Below are 13578 nucleotides of genomic sequence, written 5' to 3'. Positions count from 1 at the left end.
ACTGAGCCAAAGGCCCAGGGCCCTGATAAGACTTTTAGTATATGCACTTAAAAATAATTATGGAAGCAATGTCATAAGATGATGTAAGATTATTTTTTGATATAAATAGTAGATACATCACTGTAAGGCCATGTAAGGCCAGGAGCCATGGCTGTCACTATCAAAGCAGCCGCCTGGCCCTTGCAGGTTCCCATTGGATTCGGGCAGATGGTAAAGAAACGGTGGAGTCGGAGGATGGTGGGCCATCCTATTTATTGGTGTCTCACCAAGTCAGGCAAACTACAAAAGAAGACAAGGGAAAAGCAGAAAACCAGCTCTTCCCATGAAGGGCAAGGGATCAGGGAAGCCCCTGCAATCGTGATAGCAGGAACTGAGTGAGCAAGCTCCTGGTCCGTCCCACTTTATAGTGTAGAAAACCAAAATCCCTTAATCCAATATACAAACAAGGAAGTCTCTGATACAAAGTCACTTATCCAAGGCATAATTGGATTCCTCATGAGAGTGCACCACCCAGATCATACAATCAGTGAAGGGTGTAGGGAAAAGCTTAGTCCTAAAACCAAACCTTAGGCTACAATGACCTGGCCTGCTTATAGCCTGTCCCCCACACCCAATATAAGTCACAAGCGAGCAAACATATATATCATATTTACAAACTTATTTGACCAACAGGCCAGTAGCCATGGCCAGCATCACAGCCACCTGGCCCATGCAGGTTCACATTTGATTCGGACAGATGGTAATAAAACAACAGAGCCAAGAACTGGTGGGCCATTATCTTTAATCCTAGCACCCGTGGGTGAGAAATACACACTGTGGGAAAACACTTTCCTTTCCATTCAGGGCTCCCAAAACCACTGACTTATACAAGTATTCCTAGAATCAAAGGTTTCTACCTCTTCAGCCTTATTCACCTCTGTTCCCCATCTCCTTCTTTCTGCACAGACTGGCTTCTCCTTCAACACTCCACCATCTTGGCTACTTCTCCTCTGCAATGCTAATTTCAGGAACCCTGAGAGAGAGCGCTTGGTCTCCCTTATTTTATAGTGTAGAAATTAAAGCCTTTAAGCCAATATACAAATAAGAAAGTCTCTGATACAAAGCCACTTATCTGAGGCATAAATGGGATTCCTCATAAGAGTGCTCCACCCCACAATCACGTAGCACAGAACCTAGTAACAGTGCCTTTTTTTTATAAGCTTTTGTTTCATGACACACACAACAATTATGATTACAGTTTGAATGAAATGAAGATGGAAATTGGATAACTATGGAAGACTAATAGGAAAGGAATTATAGTTGAGAAATGGGACTAAAATTTGTTTTAGAACAATTGGAACAAAGGAAAGAAGAAGCATTCTAAATTGATGAAGTAGTGTGAATAAAATCAGAGAAACAAGAAAGCAAACCCAAATCAATGTTCTTTTTATTGCAGCACTCAGATATATAGGATAATATGGTATTTTGAAAGGAAGACTTATACAAAACAGGTGTTTTGTGAATTATATATTCACTCAGTGATAAAATCAGAAAATATGAAAAGTGGTAAGAGTAGTTATATCCAGGAGTTATAAGAAGAAATTACTTCCTAGAAGAACTAATGCTTACTGGTATGATACTGTTAGTCAAATAAGTTTGTAAATATGATATTTATGTTTGCTCGCTTATAGTTTGCATGGGATGTGGGAGACAGGCTATAAGCTGGCTAAGTCATTATAGGCTAAGGCTTAGTTTTAGACTAAGCCTTTCCCTCCCTTTTAATACTAAGATCTTTTCAACATCCTTCTAATACTAAGATCTTCTCAAAACTAAGCTTTTCCCCACACCCTTGACTGTTGCATGATGTGGGGTGGTACACTCTTATGAGGAATCCCATTTATGCCTCAGATAAGTGATTTTGTATCAGAGACTTCCTTATTTGTATATTGGCTTAAAGGCTTTAATTTTCTACACTATAAAATGAAGCAGACCAGGGGCACTCTCGCTCAGATCCTGCCATCAGCATTGGAGAGAAGAGGCAGCTATGATAGTGGAGTACTGAAGGAGAAGTTAGTTTGTGTAGAGAGAAGGAGATGGGAAACAGAGGTGAATAAGGCTGGTGGGGCCTTTTGATTCTAGGAAACTTGGATAAGTCAGGCTTTGGGAGCCCTGAATGGAAAGGGAAGTGTTTTCTCACTGTGTGTATTTCTCGCCTGCTGGGTGTGAGCTAAGATTAAATAATGGCCCACCAGTTCTTGGCTTCATTGTTTCATTACTGTCTGTCCAAATCAAATGCAAAATTGCATGGGCCAGGCGGCTATGTTGGTGACCATGGCTACTGGCTTTACAGGTACCAAAAGATTAGAGTTGGTTTATCAGCCAGAGATGAAGAGAAATAGCTATAGGCAAGCAAGTAGGTTCTAGAAAGGTTACAAATACAACAGACAACATTGCAACTACCTGGGAGAGATTGGAGATGATTGGATTCATTCCAAGATCCCAGGATTACTATGTGGTAGACATTATATATTTTTAGAAGAAAAACCTGCTAATGAAGATGCATCTAGCATTTGCACTGGAGTTCAGAGAAAACACTGACAAATTAAGTATCAAAGGAATTTACCAAGTTGAAGGAAAAATGAATGTGCATTTGTAGACTAATTGATAGACAATGTACTCTATTATATCTAAGAAATACAAGAATTTCCATGTAAAAAGTGCCTCCCAGCAGGCTTTACCAATAGTCCAAGTAGCAGGCATTACCAATAGTCCAAGTTAGACCCAGTTGTCCCAGTACAATATTTTTGTACCTAAATTTGGAGGATGCTTATTCCTAGGCTTGTGTTAGCATTATAAGTATTTTTCTCAGTACATATTTAATTTGGAGAAGTGTCTAGTGGTACTCTACAACTCTTACCCTTTCTTTCAAGCCTCCTTAATTCAAATTGTTTAGAGAATGTTTTACAATTATGTAGAGTCCCTGAATAGGAAAATAAAACACGGACAGAGTTCAGTGCCGAGGCAAATGCCACAGTGACTTTACTGACAAAAGTACTGAATGCAGTACTGTGCTGAACTCAGCACAACAGGGATAGAATCAGCAATTCTGATAAATCAATAGGTGGGGACATTTGAGCTACTTTGCTTGCCCTTTAATCTGCTCTAAAGAAGCTCCCCTTCCTAACTTCCTCATCCTCTTCTCATTCTCTTCTCTCCTTCTTGACTTCCTCATTCTTGTCCTTGCTTCTATTTTGTGTCTATCAATAACTACCTGTGAGGACTGGGGGTCAGGGAATCTCATGAAACCTGTACGAGGGATTATGAGGCAGTCTCCCCTAGGGCATTTGGTGCATGCCATGTGGTCTTCGACTTGTCATTGTCTCTGTGACACAGTTAATTCACACACTCTAGGTAATTTTTTTTTTTTATTTTGTACAGCTTTATATCATGATATTGAGTTAAATAGTTACACAAAAATCCATTCCCCTCTTACTCATAACTGTTATTTAAAATAGCCATAAAAGAGGCATCTAATCAATGTTTGTTGAAGGAATGAATGAATGGTAAATACTTCATTCTAACTAGATTAATTTGCCCAAAAAGGTCACTAAAGAAGATTGAGCTCATTGCCTTTCTTTGTGTTCCAGCCCTCTCTGCAACAATTTTACTTGAGATTACTTTGGATTTGGAATTTCTTGAGTTATAGTTTTAACATTAGTATTGACAGAATACTCTAGGATAATATTTTTTGACAAAAGTTCTAGGTTGGATAATTAAGTAATTTTTAAAAAGATCAAATATATTTTATAAGAGGAGATAATTGAAGTTCTCAAGTATATGTTTTTATTTAAGAGAAGACCTTTTTGTGATCTTTTTCATTGCTTGTAATTTCTTCTATGAGAAAAATAAAGTACATAAGTCATCCAATAGATATAACTTTATTATAGGTGAATTCTACAGGGACAGGTTTGCTGTTGTTCAATAACTCAGCCCAGAGTACTGATATATAGTAGGCATGCAACAATTATTCTCTCAATTTATTAATATCTAGGCAACGTTATAATTATTAGTGTGGATTACTCTACAATTTAAATAGCCTAGCTTTGTTCCAAGTATAAATAATTCTTTTCAATGTTGACTTTCTAAGATGATGCTACTGGTTCATTAAAAGTATAAACTCAAAGCTCTGTATTGATAAAATGGCTTGAATTTAAAGTTTACAAATTATAGTCGTTTAAGGTAAACACAGATGGGTTGAGGCTTGAAATATGCATGCACTCATGGCCTGCTCTACAAGCATAACATTTTTGCTGGAGAATATTTAGATTATTTTAGTTTAGAAGTGCATTTGCATGGATTGTGGAGGCCAACTAAACTGTTGTATTAAAGCATGTTTAAATTGATATCTGTTAATAGAAATATGTTTTGTTGGACTGTGGAATAGTTTGTCAACACTTTAATACTTGAACCTTACACCATTAATCTTACTACTTTAATTATTTTTTTGAAGGCTGAATCTTAGAATTAATAAATATATATGACAAAAAGACTATCTTTGCCTTGAAAAATACATTTTAAAAAGTAGACCCAATTAAAGTTTTATTCTCTACTCCACCAAGTCAGTTCAAAGTAATTGTATATTTACTTATGTATATAAATACTCTTAAAACTGTAAATTAATGTTACAAGTCTGTTAGATATAGAACATTTTTATTCTTAACATAACTTGCAAAACATTAATATTTAATCATTTTCTTTTCCTCCTTAGTATTATATAATTATTTAAAAACATAACATCTTCATTTTTAAAAATAGAATTTTGATTCATTAGCAATGATTAAGCTGATAATAATATATATAAAAAACAATTTTGAGTTTACTAAAAATATCTTACTAAGTACTTCACATTTATGCATTATTTCTAATTGTTCTTCACATGCATTTTTTTATAAATAAATTTTTATTAATTTTAATGGGATGACATCAATAAATCAGGGTACATATATTAAAAGAAAACATGCCCCGGGTTATCTTGTCATTCAATTATGTTGCATACCCATCACTCAAAGTCAGATTGTCCTCTGTCACCTTCTATCTAGTTTTCTTTGTGCCCCTCTCCCTCCCCCTTCCTTCTCCCTCCTTACCTCCCTCCCCCCCCCCCCCCGTAACCACCACATTCTTGTCCATGTCTCTTAGTCTCGTTTTTATGTCCACCAATGTATGGAATCATGCAGTTCCTGTTTTTTTCTGATTTAATTATTTCACTCTGTATAATGTTATCAAGATCCCACCATTTTGTTTTAAATGATCCAATGTCATCATTTCTTATGGCTGAATAGTATTATATATATATGGAACTATAAAAAAAAAACCTGAATAGCCAAAGCAATCCTAAGGAAAAAGAATGAAGCTGGGGGCATTAAAATACCTGACTTCAAACTATATTATAGGGCCATGACAATCAAAACAGCATGGTAGCCTTACCAGGCTGTGGCACAGTGGATAGAGCATCAGACTGGGATGTGGAGGACCCAGGTTCGAGACCCCAAGGTTGCTGGTTTGAGCAAGGCTCACCAGCTTGGACCCAAGGTCACTGGCTCGAGCAAGGGGTCACTCGGTCTGCTGAAGGCCCACGGTCAAGGCACATATGAGAAAGCAATCAATGAACAACTAAGGAACCGCAACAAAAAATTGATGTTTCTCATCTCTCACCCTTCCTGTCTGTCTGTCCCTATCTGTCCCTCTCTCTGACTCTTTCTGTCTCTCCCACAAAAAAAAAAAAAACACAAAAAACAAACAAACAAACAAACAAAACCCCAGCATGGTATTGGCAGAAAAATAGACACTCAGATCAATGGAACAGAATAGAAAGTCCAGAAATAAAACCACATATATATGGTCAAATAATTTTCGATAAAGGAGCCAACAACACACAATGGAGAAAAGAAAGCCTCTTCAACAAATGGTGCTGGGAAAACTGGAAAGCCACATGCAAAAGAATGAAACTCGACTACAGCTTGTCCCCTTTTACTAAAATTAATTCAAAATGGCTCAAAGATCTAAATATAAGATTCCTGAAACAATAAAGTACATAGAAAATGACATAGGTACTAAACTCATGGACCTGGGTTTTAAAGAGCATTTTATGAATTTGACTCCAAAGGCAAGGGAAGTGAAGGCAAAGATAAATGAATGGGACTACATCAGACTAAGAAGTTTTTGCTCAGCAAGAGAAACTGACAACAAAATAAACAGACTGCCAACTAAATGGGAAATGATATTTTATACAACAGCTCAGATAAGGGCCTAATATCCAAAATATACAAAGAACTCATAAAACTCAACAACAAACAAACAAACAATCCAATAAAAAAATGGGAAGAGGACATGAACAGACACTTCTCCCAGGAAGAAATACAAATGGCCAACAGATATATGAAAAGATAATCATCTTCATTAGTTATTAGAGAAATGCAAATCAAAACTACAATGAGACACCACCTCACACCTGTTAGATTAGCTATTATCAACAAGACAGGTAATAGCAAATGCTGGAGAGGCTGTGGAGAAAAAGGAACCCTCATTCACTGTTGGTGGGAATGTAAAGTAGTACAACCATTATGGAAGAAAGTATGGTGGTTCCTCAAAAAACTGAAAATAGAACTACCTATGACCCAGCAATCCCTCTACTGGGTATAGACCCCAAAAACTCAGAAACATTGATACGTAAAGACACATGTAGCCTCATGTTCATTGCAGCATTGTTCACAGTGGCCAAGACATGGAAACAACCGAAAAGCCCTTCAATAGATGACTGGATAAAGAAGATGTGGCATATTTTTCTTTTTTTAAGTGAGAAGGTGGGAGAGAGACATAGTCCCACATGCGCCCCAATCAGGATCCACCAGGCAAGGCCCCTATGGGGCATTGCTCTGTCCATCTGGGGCTGTTGCTCCATTGCCTGGTAACCGAGCTATTTTAGCTTCTTAGTCGAGGCCATGGAGCTATCCTCAGCACCCAGGGCAACTTGCTCCAACCAACCCATAGCTGCAGGAGGGAAAGAGAGAGATAGGGAGAGAAATGGGAGAGGCAGAGGGTGGAGAAGCAGATGGTTGCTTTCCTGTGTACCCTGACCTGGATTCGAACCCAGGACATCCACACACCAGGATGTACTCTACCACTGCGCTGACCAGCCTGGATTAACATTTTCAGTATTTTGTCTGTTTTTCTAGAAAAAGAATTCATTTTAAAATGTAAAACATATAAAAAAAACATTAATTTTATTTTTACATAAGTATTTTGTTAACTGGCATATTTATGAAATATAGATGTTCTCACATACACTTTCATATAAAGCATCATATTATAGAATTTTGCAATCAGATTTCAAATTTAATTTTTGTAAATGTATAATTTAGAAATAGGAAAGAAAAGCATTTATAGTCTTTTAATAAAAGTTATTAAGCCTGACCAGGCAGTGGCACAGTGGATAGAGTGTCGGACTGGGATGCGGAGGACCCAGGTTTGAGACCCTGAGGTCGCCAGCTTGAGTGCTGTCTCATCTGGTTTGAGCAAAGCTCACCAGCTTGGACCCAAGGTCGCTGGCTCCAGCAAGGGGTTACTCGGTTTGCTGTAGCCCCATGGTCAAGGCACATACGAGAAAGCAATCAATGAACAACTAAGGTGTCGCAACGAAATACTAATGATTGATGCTTCTCATCTCTCTCGGTTCCTGTCTGTCTGTCCATATCTATCCCTCTCTCTGACTCTGTCTCTCTCTGTTTTTGTTAAAAAAAACAAAAACAGTTAAATTAAAAACTTACAATAATAGGGAATTTTATAATGTTTTTTTCTAAAGGTTTTTGAAATTTGATAGAATCCCATGTACCTGAAAATCGGTACATTGTGGTGTAATTGTTCCTGGATGATGTTCTAAGAGATTTTGAAACTCATATTTACTTATGTTGAGATAACATTTATAGATTAAAAGTCATAGAAAGTAATTGAAACCCTTGATTAAATGGAATTAGATGCTCTGACAATTTGATTTCTTTGGTTAACACACTGTTTCCTGGAAAAGTCTCTTTTGTTTCAACTTGCATTACTGAAAAGCTTTCGAGACTGTAATGTTCAATGCTCCTGTTTCCTGTTTTCATAATTAGACTACACTGTTAAGGGACTTTCCTTGTGAACTGATTTTCTTGAAGTGTCCTAGGTTACTTACTCTGTATATCAGCACCCATTATAGAATAGTGCAAATATATGATTAGGCATTGGACTACCTCTTAAACCAAAACTGTTGACGTGAAGTTTTTAAAAACTCGTCTGTCTTGTTATTTTAAAGTATAAAGTAGGAAAACATTTTTAGTAAAATAGGACTCTGATTTAGTTGTTCTCCTGATATTTGAGGTTTGCATGTACTTCCAAGTTACCTGAGATTTTCTAGGGGACAGGTAGTAGCCAATAGTGACAAATAGGTGTTTTCTAGAACCCAGGATTTCTTAATTTCACATTGTTAACATTTTTGGCGAGATGCGTTTTTTTGTTCTATGGACTGGTCAAAATCATGTGACACACAGTGCAATGTTTAACAGTTACCTGGGAAACTCCACCCTCCATGGTTTTGACAACCAAAAATGCCTTCTGGCATCGCCTGCTTTGAGAACCACTGCTGTACCCTGTTAAAATTAAAGCTAAATTTTCACAAAACTAAGAGATGTATAGATACAATGTATTCTTTAAATGGTTCTCCCTTTATTATTACAGATTTGTGATGAAAGAAAATGGGACAATACAATGCTGTCGTTAATCCAGAAGATTTAGTTTGGATATATAAAACATATACAAGGGCACATAATAATGCAGGCAGTGAAAGCTGTCATACGCCGTGACGGAGTGGCAGCCCCATTAGAGCCGACTCACGCAGTGCTGACCCCACGCAAGGCTGACCAAGCTTCACTGCTGGGCAGTGTGTGGTGAGCCACGGTCATTTTCCAATTTGGGGCTGTTAGGGAGTGGTCACATGGGACGCTGCTTTGTCAGGATCTCTAGAGGCACAAAGAGAGAATGAGGTATTTATTGTATTGTGTCTGAGTCTTCCAAATAATAGCCAGTCCTCTCAGTAATAAGGAATTATTTTTCTTTATAGCCCCTGGAATAAGAAGGTTGGTCTGGGTGCAGATCAAGCTCTTGTCACTCAGTGACCATGACCAAGACACCAATCTGGCTCTTCCCACTGTAAAATGGTACCAGAGTTCTATGCTTTGGGAGAGGTTTTAATGTCAAAAGTGATGGGACCTGTCATTTCTTTTTGGTTTTTTTTCCCCTTCTTTTCCAAGTGAAAGGAGGGAAGATAGAGAGACAAACTCCTGCATGCCCCTCCCCCCACCGGCATTCACCAGGCAACCCAGTCTGGATCGGTGCTCTGCCCATCTGGGGTCATGCTCACACCTCAGTTATTTTCAGCACCTGAGGCCTCCACAGCCCCTGGGGCTGAGGCTCCAACCAAGGGAGCCTTGGCTGCGGGAGGGGAAGAGAGAGATTGAGAAAGGAGAGGGGAAGGGTGGAGAAGCAGATGGGTGCTTCTCCTGTGTGCCCTGGCCAGGAATATTGGGACGTCCACACTTGGGGTCTATGCTCTACCACTGAGCCAACCAGCCAGGGCAGGACCTGTAATTGTCATTGCTCTGCAAACAATAAGTTATTGAAATTGTTTGAGTTACTGATATGTGGTGTTCTCTAGAAAAGTGCCCAACTTGCATTAGATTCTATTAGTCTTTCTTAGTGAAATTAAATTTTTAATAACTTTATTTTTCAATTATAGTTGTTATACAATACAATAGTTTCAGGTGTATAATGTAGTGACTAGACATTTATATATTTTAAAAAGTGATCATCCTGATGAAATCTAGTACCCGTCATCATCATACTTAGTTATTACAATAATATTGACATATTCCTTTCAAAAGGGGAAGGGATAAAAAATACAAATTGGTCATTACTTTGGTTTCTTTTTAGTGGCATCATCTCTCCTTTGTTTTCATAACGGTTGTCTTCCAAGGTGGTGAGACTAGGTGTCTGAAAGCCCATCATACTGAACAACTGCAGATATTTCTCATGAACATTATTTTTGTCGCACAAGCAATAACAATCTCAGCTTCTGATGTAGGAAAACTGGGGCCAGGAAAAGTTTGTCTTATTGTCATGAATTAGGTTGAAAGTTACTATAGATAGGCGTTCCAGAATTTGAATAAGGAGATATAGAATTTTATACCAAATCATTTGGACACTTTGAAGATCAAAAAAGCCTTGTTAATCAGTGAGCTAAGATTTTATCCTGATGTTTTTCTCTCAGTGAGTTCATTTAGGCCGTTTTAAAACTGAATTAAAGTCTTAGTTACCTAATTTACTTAAACAAAACAATTTCCACAGAATGTTAGATACCTTCTCTGAACACATTTAGAGTTTGTCTAAGATATTAAGGTTTCTTATTAACCTTTTACCTTTACTCAGACTTACTCAGACTTCTAAAAAAAAAGTTTTCCCTACTATGTGGATATATATATCTATATACAGTAATGCCTCGGTTTTCGCTGACTTCGGTTATCATCTTTGGTTTTCATCAATTTTTTCTGTGAAAAATTTGTCTCAGTTTTTGTCGGTGTGTCCATGTGACCTCACTGCTAATTTTGTGAAAACAAAGGGTGACCTACGTGTTCTTCTGCTCAGTGTGGCATTGTTTCTGTTATTTCTTGTTTTGTAAGCATCACTCCGCACGTCTAGACAAACAATTCCATTGCTTTCCAATGTTTTTGTGCTTTTTTTATTGATTGAGTGTGCTAATACTACAATTACATGTCAGTGATTACTGCATACAGTAATTGAATTTACATTGAATCATATGGAATTAATATCCTCGGTTTTCATTGGTTTTGGATTTTGCCAACTGTTTTGGACAGATTATCAATGAAAACCTAGGTATCACTGTATCTATATCTATATATATCTAAAAAGATATATATAGATATATATGTATATAGTGTATAAATACTTGCATTTTTAAAAATTTATAAATTAAATTTAATGGGGTACATTAATCAATAAGACTGTGAAGGTAAACATCTGTATAGCATTTAAACTGTTGATTGTGTTATGAGCCTATAACTTAAACACAAATCATTTTCTGTCACCGCATATTTGTCCCTCTTTAATCCCCTCCCTCCAACCCTCTTCCCCAGTAAACACTTCACTTTTATCTGTGTTTATGAGTCTCAGTTTTATATCTCACTTAAATGTGAAATCATACAGTTCTTAGCCTTTTCATATTTACTTATTTCACTTAGTATAATGTTCTCAAGGTCCACCCATGTTGTTATGAATGGCAATATGTTGTCATTTATTATGGCTGAGTAGTATTCCATTGTGTATGTGTGTGTGTGTGTGTGTGAACACACACACATGGCACATCTTCTTTATCCAATCCTCTATTGAGGGACACTTCTGTTGTTTCCATGTCTTGGTGACTGTGAATAATGCTGCGATGAGCATGTGTTTTTGCATACCAATGTTTTTGAGTTTTTTGAGAAGATACCCAGTAGAGGGATTGCTGGGTCATGTGGTAGTTCTATTCATAGTTTTTGAGAACCCACTATATTTTCTTACATAATGGTTGTACCAGTTTACATTCCCACCAGCAGTGAATGAATGTGGATATTTTTGAGGGTTTTTTTCTTCTTTAAGTCATACACTTCTTGATATTTTTCTAAAAGATTTAGCACAGAAAAATAACTGGTAACTCCTTTCATTGACTAACTCTACCTATACTGTGATTTGAGTTTGAACAACAAATTATATGCATTTTATTGACCTATTATATATATATAATAGGCATTGATTTTAGAGGGAACCATGTATATATTTAGCTGCATAATTAAAGAAAAATGGTATAATTACACAGAGCAATAGTAGTGACTTTATTAAATGTAATTATAGTATAAAATTATTGTACATTGTTTATTTTTAGAAGTTGTTAAATTTGTTTATTATATTATAGTTTTTGCTTCTAGTTCTAAAGTAGAATTATGAAGAATATCTGCCAGAATTTTAAGAGAAAAATTAATTTCAGAAACAAGTGGGCTTAAAACTTCCTTTTTTGTTACCTTTGGTAAATAATGTAAGAAAACTGATAAAGAAAAAAATATATGGAAAGGTTGTGCTAATTCACATGCACTTTTTAAATTTAATATTTCATGTTGTACTCACTAAATTATTTCACAGGCAGAAATAGAGAAGTTGATATAGAAATTCAATTTTTCCCTTAGTGCAAAACAATTAGAAATCATAACATTATAAAATTAGATTGTGTTGATGTTTGACTTGGTTTTTCAAGTTTGTAGAATTTTATAAAAATTTTATTTAAATTCTAAATTCTATGCTTCTATATATTCTAAAAACACTATTTTGTTTCTACAACTCAACATAAAAAAATTGAAATGCTATCAGCACAATTTCAGAAAGGCCCTGTTAAATCATATCTTCCATTCTAAGATAGAGTTTAAGATATGAAATACATGTCAAAGAGTTAGTTTTTAATTGAATTTAGTAGGGTGGCATTTGTTAAGAAAATTATACAGGTTTCAGATACACAATTTTACAATACATTTTCTGTACATAGTACGGTGTGTTTGCAACCCCCTCCTTAAATCGAGTCTCTGTCAATTACAATAGTATTTGTCCCATGTGTGCTCCTTCACCTCCCTCCCTCCCCCCACAATCACCACACTGTTGCCTGTGTCCATGAGTATTTTCCCGTTTTTTACTGTCCCTTTTTGGTCACTCTCACCCAATCCTCACCCCAACAGCTATCAGCCTACTCTTTAACCCTGAATCTGTCTCTACTTTGCTTCTCCAAAAGTTCCTGCAGGCCCTTTGCCTGTCTATGCAATTTAAATCTTAGAACTCAGTTTTAATTGTTTGCAAAGACCAAAATTAGTTTCTTTTACTGTTACTGCCTGTTCTTTTTACTCAGCTCGTGTAATTCTCGCTTTCATTTGTGTTCAGAGCTGATTTCTCACGGTGACCTGGCTGCTTCTTCTAGTTCTCAGCCCAGAATAGGTTTTGTTTCTTATTTCTACACTTTTAATGCTCCTGGTTAAACACTGAATTTACATTCTGTACTAAATATTGAACTTGTTCCCTACTTGAAATGTATCACCTACACCCCTTTCGGCGGTTCTTCCCTAGTCCATAGGAATGCTCTACTCTCACAGAAAGGTGAAGAGAACATGAGGTATGGAAATCATTCTAACAACTGATTGGCATTCTGATTGGCATTTGTGTAATTAGAAATAAGTAAAGGCATATGTAGTAACTCTAGAATTGGTGGTAAATAGAACACAATGCTAGTTAGAATTATTCAGGTATTTACCCATCCATTCATTTATTCACTTTATACATACCAAATACTGTTATGTTCCAAACACATATGCTCACAACACAGACATATACACAAAATACAATATTGTACAACCCATAGACAAAATATACCATGGAAACATAAATAAGGGGACTCAAAGATTGACCTAACGCATCAACTATTCT

At 36.5% G+C, this 13578-nt stretch overlaps 1 protein-coding gene across 1 annotated transcript in view; it reads left to right on the top strand.

Moving 5' to 3' along the window:
• LRP1B (LDL receptor related protein 1B) overlaps nucleotides 1–13578 on the top strand; it is a 2108848-nt gene that overhangs the window by 771799 nt on the left and 1323471 nt on the right. The window lies entirely within an intron of this gene.

The sequence above is a fragment of the Saccopteryx leptura genome, chromosome 7 (assembly GCF_036850995.1).
Source record: "Saccopteryx leptura isolate mSacLep1 chromosome 7, mSacLep1_pri_phased_curated, whole genome shotgun sequence".
NCBI lineage: Eukaryota > Metazoa > Chordata > Mammalia > Chiroptera > Emballonuridae > Saccopteryx > Saccopteryx leptura.
The sequence above is the reverse complement of the archived record's forward strand: the minus strand, read 5'-3'. Positions and strand labels throughout refer to the sequence as shown.